This window comes from Zophobas morio, unplaced genomic scaffold (genome assembly GCF_036711695.1).
Source record: "Zophobas morio isolate AGI-343-1 ecotype UQ-CSIRO unplaced genomic scaffold, CSIRO_AGI_Zmor_V1 ptg000005l, whole genome shotgun sequence".
Taxonomy (NCBI): Eukaryota; Metazoa; Arthropoda; class Insecta; order Coleoptera; family Tenebrionidae; genus Zophobas; species Zophobas morio.
The window spans coordinates 5724342-5736389 of NW_026972110.1; the positions used below are offsets into that span (position 1 = coordinate 5724342).

At 31.1% G+C, this 12048-nt stretch overlaps 1 protein-coding gene across 4 annotated transcripts in view; it reads right to left on the bottom strand.

Annotated features, from left to right (window-relative positions):
* Positions 1-12048, bottom strand: part of LOC135122480 (uncharacterized protein) — a 311894-nt gene that overhangs the window by 260422 nt on the left and 39424 nt on the right. The gene's annotated exons all lie outside the window — the stretch shown is intronic.

The window sequence follows — 12048 nt, forward strand, 5'->3', positions numbered from 1 at the left end:
AAATAATGTAAAAACTATTATCGTAGAATACTAATGCAATAACAGATTTCCTCATAACTAATTATTATTATCAGTTAAAGGTAATCAGTTCTGGAAAAACAGAGCCTGAAAATATTCCAACTGCTAAATATTGGATAGAAACAAAATTCTGGTGCATTAAAAGCTCATTTAAGCTAATGCATATATGCACGTGTGAATTACCTAAAATGTGTTCAAATTGGTAGTATCATAATGCAACACAATGTAATGATATTCTGCTTACACAAATGGTACGCTAATAGCCATAAACAATGTGTCATAATAAGTGAAGTCTTCGAACTAGTGTTCCAATTTTGTACATAGAAAAAGAGTTAGGCAAAGGTCTGGACAGTTTTCCTCTCCACGATTCATTGCACCTGCATTTTTAAAATTTTCAACACCACGAAACACATGAAACATGTCAAAATATTTATTTTCCAAAAATGTTTTGGGTGTGAAAAGAAAATGGGCTAGATGTATCTACTAAAGCGATGTAAGAGGTTGTTTGACTGAACAGTACGAATAAGATAAATGAAAATATTCCTGTAAATAAATCTAGGTTGACGTTTTTCAATGTGAAACAACCCTTGTGCACAGGACAAAGGAACAACAACGCTAAGGAGGTTGGTAGTTGTTATTTTATTTTCACAGGCAGACATGTAGTACATAGATTGCTTTCAATGAACCACTAATAGTCAGGAACACTAATTTTCACTGGTTAGTTTCCATAAACGACAATGTAATGAACACCAATTGCTTGTAACGAGAAGTAGAAGTTGACAACAACAAAAATCCTAAACTTTAAAGGAATTAAAGGACGAAATTAATTTTGAATAAGTTTACATAATTGGGAAACTTCTAATGTGCAATATATTTTTATAACATACATATTTTTTATACTTTTTCAAAGTGTCATCATACCTAATTGCGACCTAATAAATAACAAGCATACAAGATCACCATAATAAGTACCTGTTGTCAAATATTCATTAAATGCCACACTATAGTTCTAAATAATGTGACTGGATTTTACATAAATCTTTTTTGACCACTTGGTGCGCTGTAGTATTATAACGTTTATTTCTCAACCACCGAAACCACACAAAATATTTGTCAACACGTTTCGGCATTACTAGAATTCTAGCTACAACTAAACTGAAATAGAAATTCAGTGGATCTCATTGTGTGGCGATTGAGGTAGAAATATATCTCTGTCCTTCCTACTTTCCGAGTTTTTTAACGGCAGGTACTTTTTTTGTCATTATGGCAATCCTGTAAACTTGTCATTGCAGTTCTATGTTTTGTTAAGAAAGAAGTGTTGCAACGAATCACAGTGTTCCGTTCCGTCCCATGTGACTAGGCTGACTTACAAGTGAGAAAGTTGTAGCTTCTCTCAAATTAACCTCTGTGAACTTTATCGTATTTACTGCTACGGTGCCGAGTTTTAAAGAAAAGCCAGTTTTAGCATCATTTTGAGCTACAATGGCCCAATGTGTACACAGTCGATTCAGTACAAAATTTATACAGTTTTACTTCGTGATTCTCTCTCCAACTGCTGCTACCAGCTACATTTTTTTAACAGGTTCTACACTGGTACCAAGCCTACTAAAATCACTATTCTCATACTATCCTTGTTTAGCACATATGTTAAAATCTTCTCTTTCCACGTCCAGGCACAAGTAATTTGCCATATTTTTTTTAAATAATAGTAATAATAGATCTAGTCACTTTACTTCAAACTAATGTGACTGGGTCTTACATGCGTGCATTTAATGAATATTTGAAACAGAAATATACAATCGGGGCACAAAATCTTGGACGTCAATGTAATTCCACTGTCACAAACTGTAAACTCTTTTATTGTAATCTTACTTTTTTTAGTTTTGTCATTTTTGACTTTACAGACATCCTGACTTTGGATGCGGCGTAACAAATTTTTAAAACTTGAACCGTCAAAATAACAATAAGGCATATACTGTTTATAAGAGGTGACGCGAAATATTTAAAACACCAAAAATATTTTTCACGTGCTTGTCATCTTATAAAATTTTAAAATATTTATGTTCAAATTTAAGAGCAAATAAAATTAAATAGATGGATATTGCAAAGGAAAACTGTGTCAAGAAAATGACGAAAAAGATAATAAATAAAGAAAAAAAAAACAAGAAATATTTCGAGCGGTCAGGAGGATTTCGGAAAAAAACGGTCAGAATTTGGTGAAAGTCTGGAAAGTTCCCAAAAACACAAACGTATAAAATCTGATTTTTTTATCATTGCCTTAAAAAAGTTCTTAATTCAAAATTCATATGTTAAAAAAAAAGAACAAATATTTTACAATTGATATACACTTTTAAATAATGCTAAAGATAAATGGAGTACAAGGGTGAAACATTAACGTTATAATTTATAAGAATTATTTAATAATGAAGTCTCGATAAGATACAAGTATAAAAAAGCTAGGTGCAGAAACGTATTATGTTAACAGAAACATATAACGTTAGCAGAAAAATCTAAAATTTATCAAATCTTTGGAAAAATATATCTAAAAGAATCACTTAGCTCGAATTACTTTGTACAAATGGAAACACTACTGCTTTTTTATTAACTTCAAATGCTGCAAGTTTTTTCTTAATATTTATGACATTATGACATTCGTTAAGCAAACAGAGTCAACGTAAAAATTAGACAGCTAAGACATAAGTGCACAATTATAATACTTATAAAGTGCGTTTGTGCTTGTCTTGTTAACCTTTCGTCAAAATTAATGTTGTACCTCCATTTATTAGAGTGTCACCATATGAAAAGACATCTTCTTTAGGTGGGTGCAGAATCGATAAAAGTAACATTGACATAAATGTGTCAAAAAGAGTGTGTGCTATTTTTACCCATTTTAAAGCAGCCGAATGAGCCTCTAGATATTTTTAAAAGTGATTCAGATGTAAAGTTCCACTTCACCTGCGTCTTTTGTATTGTTTTGTATTTCCCCCAAGGCTACTGTAAATTCATAATATATTTCCCCTTCTCGTAAACGTGTGAATTTTTTCCCAGAACTCATCAAGGAACCTATTTATAAGGGTTAAAATGAAAAATGGGACTTAAATGATATTTTAAATGCACTAAAAAGTATTTTCCTACGTTTTTCACACCAGTAATACCGTATATCATGCTTTTCTGCGTTTCCCACCAAATGTGCTGCTCTACCTCCGATAACAACCTAACTGAAGACTACTTTACATACAAATAAGGGAATTCATCGTTTCCAATTTTCGTCTTAATCTATTACCTACATAAAATTACAGTCAACATTATGGCTCAAGAGTGAAACAGTGTGATTATAGTTACATTCATACCCACTACCTTAAATTAATTGTTTCATTAATTACGAGCCCGATAATCTATTAATCGGAAATCAAATAATCGCATTGCGGCAACTTTGGTCAGGTGTCGATTAAGATCAATAGACTGAAGCCTTTACTTTGAACAGGATTAAATCAATATAATTTATACAGTAGCTGAATAGGGATTAACTCATATTTCAACAGGGGTATATTTTAACGATTTAAAAGCCAAAGTTTGCGAGTGACATCTGTGTTGAAAGTGAATTTAAATAAAAAAGGAAAATTTTAATAAATCTCACATAATGTATACATATATCGTACTTCTAGAAATATATAAAATACGATCTTAAAATGATGAGTAAAAGCATCACTTATTAAATGTCTCATGATGATGAAACGGTTAAATATCTTGAGAACCAATTGTACAAATCACCTGAAATTAGCTATTGGTGTACAAGAAGTTATGCTCTAATTATTCATTAAAAAAAATTTTTTTTGCTTCATTTGTTTTCGAGACGCAAGGCCAACTTGAATTTTTTTAATAGCAATACCATACTTTGTTTCGGATACCTTATTTCAGTTGATTTGTACAACTGATTCTCAAGACATTTAACCGTTTCCATACATTCTAGCGACCTGTGTGTAGATATACCAATCTGCCGTATGTATTTTGAGTTTGTACCACGTCTCTACTTGTATTCGTCAATTTAACTTAAAAACTACAAAATTTTACAAACTCTTATGGTTATCGTAGGCTAACTAAAATTTATCTCTTTATCCACTACAAAAACTTTTGCTAGTTAAATTGTATCTAAAATGTGTAGAAACGGGTCTCTACTTGCAGAGGGTCTCAAAAAAAATTATAGTGGAACATTTTATTTTTATTTTATCAGATTTTCCTATAACCCTGAAAATACAATACTCTTTCACCTAAAACCTCCCTAAATTATGGTATAAATGTTAATTTTCCAGTAAAATCTAACGTAATATGCAGGACTTTCATTAATGTATGATGTCTAATATATCATGCATTTTTAAAATCAGTTGGTACTTCCTGAGCATCACTGCATCAAAAAGCATAATCATAGCAACGCGCGACTTTGACATCAAACGTCAAATTTCAAATTGAACTTGACTATCTGTCAGTGGTACCAAGTTACAAGCAAAATGCATACCCTACTAGATGTCAAACATTAATAAAATAAAAGTTCACAGATATATCAAATTTGAATGATTACGGAACTATCTACTATAAAATTTGTCCTACTTTCTCACTGTTGTAAAACGTACTGAGTTAAATTAGCCAAAGTTATACTTTTTTGTGTTAATTTGTGTTAATTTTACATTTCCTAACAAAAGTAATCACAACAATAAATTAATACTCATAGGTATATAGAATGTTCAAATATAGCACTCTATATACCACTGATTACTTATTAGATACAGAAAAAAAAAGTGTTATACTAAAGTTGTTCACCTCTTTGGTTGCCATATACCAAAATTATTTTCAAATGTACAGAGTGTTCTATTGTTAAGGCGTCACACACAACTTAATTTTTTCAAACAGAATAGCCTACATATTTTTTATAAAGTGATTGGCCCCTTTTTAAACTTCATAACCATAGTTTATTTTCGAAATTCTGACGCGACGTTGTCAAGTTATTGCAATTTTCTTGATTTTTTTTAGTAATCATAAAAAATCGCAACAGGGTTATTTTGAAAATCTAGGTTACAATATTTTGTACAGAGATAAATAAAGATACGCACTTTATTGAGTATGTTGTTGTATCTTATTCTATTTTTGTTGTCTTTCTTTTTTATTAAGTATCTTCTGTATTTGAAGTTGGTAGTTATTGAAATTTTTTACTTTTTTAAGAGACACCGACATATGAGAAGAAAGAGAACTAAAGATAGAATAAGATAGAATAATAAAATACAGGGTTTTCTATTTAAAAAACCTGAATCGATATTTGAAAATTGTAAAGCTTTTTTTGTAAACACTCTACCTTTGTTTATATCTCCATAAAATATTGCAACAGAGATCTTAAAAATAATATTGCAATTTTTTTTTATTATTATTTTAATACATATGTTTAATTAGATTGTAAATTGGATTAATGTAGCAACGTCGCATCAGAGTTTGAAAAATAAGCTACGGTTATAAAGCCTAGAAAAAGGCTAAAAAGAGTATGTAAAAAATATTTGGGGTATTCTATTTAATTTAAACTAAGATGTGCGCTGTACACCGAAAACAAAACACTCTGTATAATCGAAAATATACTATTTCGGTCTGTAATTTTTTTTCTATCGCTATACTAAGATATCGAGGTACACGCGCTTAGTGACTGACGCTGTAATAGATAAATATTGGGAATAAAATAACCCATTATTTTTTTACCGTTTGATCTCGTATTTCACGTAAAAATACTGATTATAATAAGACTAAGTGTGATTGAGTGAATTCTGTTGAAAATATTACAAAGGCCTAAATTTGATTTTTTCTTTTTTTTTCAAAGGAAAGAAATGTTTCGATACTACATGATGAGCAGCGCAACTCAACTCCTTAATTTTTTCTTTTCCCGGGCGCAAACGAAGGATTTGGTGAATGGTAATTCCATGTTTCTCAACATTTCGCAGTTCCTCAAGTATGATAACGCCTATCTATAATAGTCACATCGATAATTTAGGAAGTGCAGAGACTTAAAGTATATACTTCACCTGTGTGATGGGATGTACTTACATATCCTAATAGAGACTTTTCTTAGTTGCTTTGTTGTAGAGATTTCAAACTCAACCATTCAAACTTAGAAGAGATAAAAATTTTATTTCATCTTGTGCATAATGTGATTGATTCTATCGAGATAAGTGAGCAAATTAAATTTAGAGTACCAAATTTTCATGATAGGGGAAAACATACATTTCAGGTTGCATTGCCACAAATGTAGAAATAAGAAATCTCGTATAACCTATATAAAAGACTGATATACATTATGTTACAGTAACATGATATTTTACTTTAGTACAAGGAGTGTCAACGAATCTAGGACGTAGCTTATCTTGCAGTAACACAAGATATCTTGATGGTCTTGTATAGTAACTATAATAATATTATAATATCTGGTTGACCGAGTTTCACTCGGCTCGTTTGGTAGTATTAGATCAGATTAGGACAGATAAATATGCGTATAGTATGCATTTTGAAGTACACGCGCTACTTAAAAATACACATTAAAAAAGAAATTCCATAAGCAGTCTTTGTTTTAAACACTGATAAGTGACATGTAGAGATTAAAGAACAGAAAACTGGAATTATTGTTTGACATCTCATTTGTTACCCAAGTTTTCTCTCTGTCGTTCTTTTTTTTTTCCTAGTTCTCTCTCTCGACTCTAGAAAAAGGTCACAACCACATTCTTACTGCCAGAAGAGTTTCGCATCTGGTGTGGTTAACATACTGAGTTATAGTGCTCTTTTGTGTTATTCCTAATTTCTCAATCTCAACCCTGCTCCCGAAGATGCCATTTACGAAAGTGTGAGAAACGTTGAGCCCAAAAACTCAAATAACACGGTCCCATCCCCGAAAACGATCACATTTTGACACTGACCGTGGAACCTCTGAAATGAATGCTTGACAAAATAATCTCAATTCAACACAGTTTCGTGTGCCTTTTATCCGTTCACTGTTTAGTTTTTGGTAAATTTTCTCACCTCAGGAGGTGAATTTCAACGTCCTCTATACAGTGGAGTATGTTTCGGTACGTACAATTGAAGATAAAAAGGTACGTCAAACGTACTGTCAGACTGTCACCCAAACTTCTCTTATAAAACAATCTCGTGTTCGTGTAGTGTCATCTGATGTTGCCTAGCAACAAATATAATTCACTGCCTGAAAATTGCTGAAAATGCATGAAGCTGTAATTTTTAGAAATTAAAACTATGATGAATCGATTTCTTGACCCAAAAAAACCCCAACCTGTAAATTTCATCGAAATCGCTAGAGCCGTTTTCGAGAAACCCATTATATATATATATATATATATATATATATACAAACTTTGCTCGTTTAATAGTATAAGATTTCATCAACAAACTTTGCAAAAATTTTTGTTAAGTTTATTCAAGAAACGTTTTTATCATTCACTAATTTTTAATATTATAAAAAATAGGTCTGCCTTTTCTCTATCTGTTGTTTATCGTGTGTTAGCGATATTTAAATATATGATAACTAGACTTGTGAAATTTTTAAGTAAAATAATTGAAATTTCGCAACATCGTGCATGTAGAATTTAATTTTGGAAATTTCAAACCGAGCGCTCTGAAATCGTGTAAATCCTTTAAGGTTATCGTACACATTGTAAATCACTAATCAATAGTACCTATATTATTCAATGAGCAGGTAATAATGGAGATTACTCACGAAGATGAGTTTAAACACGAGCCGAATGGCGAGTATGTAATTTATCTGAGTGAATAATCACCATTACCCGCGAGTGGAACACTATACTTCTACGACGATTTAATAGTACATCAAATTTACAAACAAAAATTGTATTCGCAATTTATTATTTAGTCATTTTTGTGACAAAATTAAAAGTAAAATTGGAACAGTTTGTAAAATTTATTGTTGGAAGGTTTTCCTTCGCTGTGGACGACGTGTAGGTACTTGTACGTTCTTGCTTTGACATTATATGGGCCATTTCTTCTTGAACCGTATCGCCAAAGAATTCTTGCGCTGCTGATGACGTAGATGCGCACTGAATCGACTGCATAAGTTTATTTGCCGTATCCCTGGGCCAATGAAGTGGACCGCCACCCACCATGCCTTTTTAATGTCGTAATATCTCCACCCTCGTCCACCAGTATAGTCGCAGAGGATCTTCTGAAGCAATGTCCCGTGTATTTTTCGGAATTCGGTAGATTTAAATATGCGATTATTTGTTTCTCACTCCAAATTTATTTATACCAATTTTTTGTCCCGTACATTTCCCCTTTGGTAATTTAAAACAAAAGAAGCCTGTGCAGCAGCCGGGCGAAGATTAGTATATTTTTTACAAATTTCATAGAATTTATCAGTTACCGTAAATTTTCGAACTATTTTTGTTTTGGTTTAAGGGATGGTTACAAAAAAAAGCAGATCCAATGTCTTTTACAACTTTAACCTGCATCAAGTGTAGTTCGTTTGCTCGACATGATTAAAGCAACTTTAAAAATTGTTTCAATTAATATTTCATTTATAGTCAATAAATGTTTTAACTTCGTCGCAAGATATATGTCGTCTGGTGCTTCGGTGATAAATATGTTTATTTCATGTGAAGTAAACGTTTTTGCTTTGTTTGGTTGAAAACCTTCTCCTTTGCACAATTTAAAGTATGTTGCTATATTAATCCCACTATTTAGATCCATTCTACTTCTTAGCACAGAATAATTCGTCCATAAAGATGACGGTTTGTACTTTTCGGATAGTTCTCTAAAATATGTGAGGAAGACATTTTCAGAGAAGGACTTTACTTTTCTGTTTAATCGCCATGAAGGCCTGGTACACAGCTTGACATTTCCTCCTAGATTTTTCTGGCAACAAGTTTAATGACGTTTGTTTTGTCGCTTTTACTATACTTCAGGCATAATTTCTGAAGCGAGGGTTTATACCACGTCCCCGTGGTTGTGCAATTAATCGCCTAGTTTGAAATTTCGAACCTCATGATTGGCTACGCCTCCCGTGAGTAATAATTACTCACTGACAAGAACCAATAGGAAGAAGCTTTCCAAATTATAGGTACTCACTGGTGTGAGTACCTATAATAATAACATTCGTGAGGAATTTTGCCAACTAAAAACTAATTAATAATCCTTATATTATTCAACAGGAGTAGGAAAAAAAATGTATTTATTCAAAAAACAAATTTGATTACGTGATCTCAAATTTTTCTCATATACCTACATCCTGTTTAAAATATAAACATTACACTGTACCTATCAAAACTGATATTTTGCAGTACTTAAAAGTTGATGTCGTAACAAAATTATGTTAACTAAAACTGATTCTCATCCTGCATCTTTATCTGTAGTTTTTTAAGCTACACTTATTTTTATTTTATTTTGGGGTAGGGCTTATCTCAAAAAATATAAAATTTTGACATTAATTTGTCAATTTTGTTTCCTACTATCTAGTACAAGTCTAGAATTTATTTTTGTTTATCTAAGATATGCCATCTTGTTATTATAATCACTGCAACTTGTTTCCTAGTATGATACGGTACTGTTGATTAATCAGAGTACAGTGTTTTTTTTTTACCAACAAAATATGCATCACTATTCTCAATAACTGTTTACCCAGTTTTGTACTGACCACTGTAATAGGTATTAGCAGCATACAATTTTTAAATTTCTAATTTAGGTTATTTTTGGAATAAAAAGTCATATCGTTGGAAACACCAAACTTTTGTAAACTTCAGAAGTAAATGTTCAGTAATTTTGGTTGAAAATTCTTTATTTAATGCCATAATTACAATGGTTTTCATTGAAAATCAAAAAACTTACATACTATTCAAAAATGGATAACAATGCCATTATTAAGTTGACCGATTTTATGTTAGATGCACCCCGTATGAAAAATAGGTTTCTAAAGCCCAGCCTGCCTAGACTAGAAATTTAGAAAATCGCATGTAATATCGGGCCATCAACTTTATTGTAAGTGAGCCATCCTAGGAATTGAATCAGTATGCCTTCTCTGAAATGATATCTTTAATGCTGCGTCTAAAGTTACGTCATTTAAAAGTTTCTAACAAAACTAAGGCAATTTTCCAACTATGGTTATCTATTGTCAGTAGTTTTTGGACACATTTGATGACCGACTGTTGGAGAAAACTATGTTTACAGACGAAGCCTAGTTTAAATTGAGTGGTTACATTAATTCTCAAAATATGAGAACATGAAGCACAGAAAATCCACAATTAGTCTATGAGCAATAGTAAAGCCTTTATTTATTGAGGGTAATCATGGAAACAATAAGTATGTGATTAAGTAATTCAGTGTAAGCCTTTCCAAGGGAAACTTAACCACTACTAGAAATTCAGCAAGAAATTTTGGCAAATTTTATACCACAACTTCACGATCGGCAGCATCGGCTAGGACCACAAAAGCTATGATACGGACTTTTCTGACAACCGGATCATAAGTCGAAATACAGGGAATTTACCCTCAAGCTCTTGTGTTGAGATCTTTTTCTGTAGCTCTCTTTTAAGGACACGTGTCAACAATTTGGAGCAGTTAAGACTGAAATTAATAAAGGAAATTACAGACAGATAATAACGTGATGTTCAGACATGTGATCCATAAAGTTCGACAAAGTATTCATTCATGTTTACTATTAAATGGGCAACATTTTCAGTACTTATTATAATTTAATTTTATTTGTTTAATAAATTGAATTAATCCTGTACCAATTTTCTTTGTAAGTTCCCACTCATTTTATTAAAAAGCTTATTAAATAAGTGTCTGATTTTTTGATATTTGTCAATGTGGTTTAATCAATGACATTATATATCCTTTCCAAGGATGACTCGATTACACATTATGTTGATCGCCAACATTAGGACTATATTCTATCTGTATTTTTAGTAATAATTACGAAAATCTAACAAAAAAAAACAATGTTCTTATCATATTGAGTGCACAAATAAAACTCGATGAGCATAGGCATACGCTTTAATTTTAGAAATCCTATAAACAATGTATTGTTTTTTCCAAAACGGGAATGACTTCCACCTTTTTAAAGTTAGATATAACCTTAAGTGTACCTACATTTTACAGAAGTAAAATGAACAACATCAAAAAAAGCAAAAGCTTTTTGGGATTAATGATAAGTTTTAAATTGTTAAATTGAAACTATAAATATACAGTAATTTACGGAAAAAAAAAGAAACAAGTGTACTTCTTTTATACTTTTCTACTTGCGACAGTTTTTTTAAGAAAATCTGATCGTAATAAATAATAAGTAAGTTACCTAAGGCAAATAATCTTCCGTTCAAGGTTTAACATTTTTTGACAAATTAAGTTTTAAAACCTGAAAGCTAAAATTTCGTCAATAGATTAATTAGTACGTGTTCTTTCTTTAAATATGATAATATGTCAACAGTGATGACTTGTTGACATTTTTATAAATATGTGTGGATGACAAGATTTGGAACATATTGCTTCAAATATTGCCATATGCTAATTTGCTATATAAAGTAAAATTAAAAATCTTTTTATTTAGTTATAAACAAGTTTTACTTGTTATTGAATAATAAGATGATAATAATAATGTTAATAAAGAAATTTTCATTTGTCATGTCTTGAATAATTTTTATATTCAATTTTATGTTATCATTAAAATTGTTGTTATTTTATGTTTTTAATTAAAATAGTTGACATTATTATTTTTTTCATTATTCCTTTTATTATCGCGGTTCTTCTAAATATTACCTCCGGCAATAATAGGAACACAACGGATGGCAATATAAGGAACACTGTAGTTATTAAACTTTAGAAAATATGCAGCTCTTGTTTGTTTAAGTTCGGGTTAAAAAACACGAACGTATCGTGACAGAACATGAAAAGGGCTATGTTATGACAAAGCAGCACAGTTGTATTGCCTTTACGTAGTATAAAATTAGAATAAAATGATGGCTTCAAGTTCCTGAGAATTTTCACAAT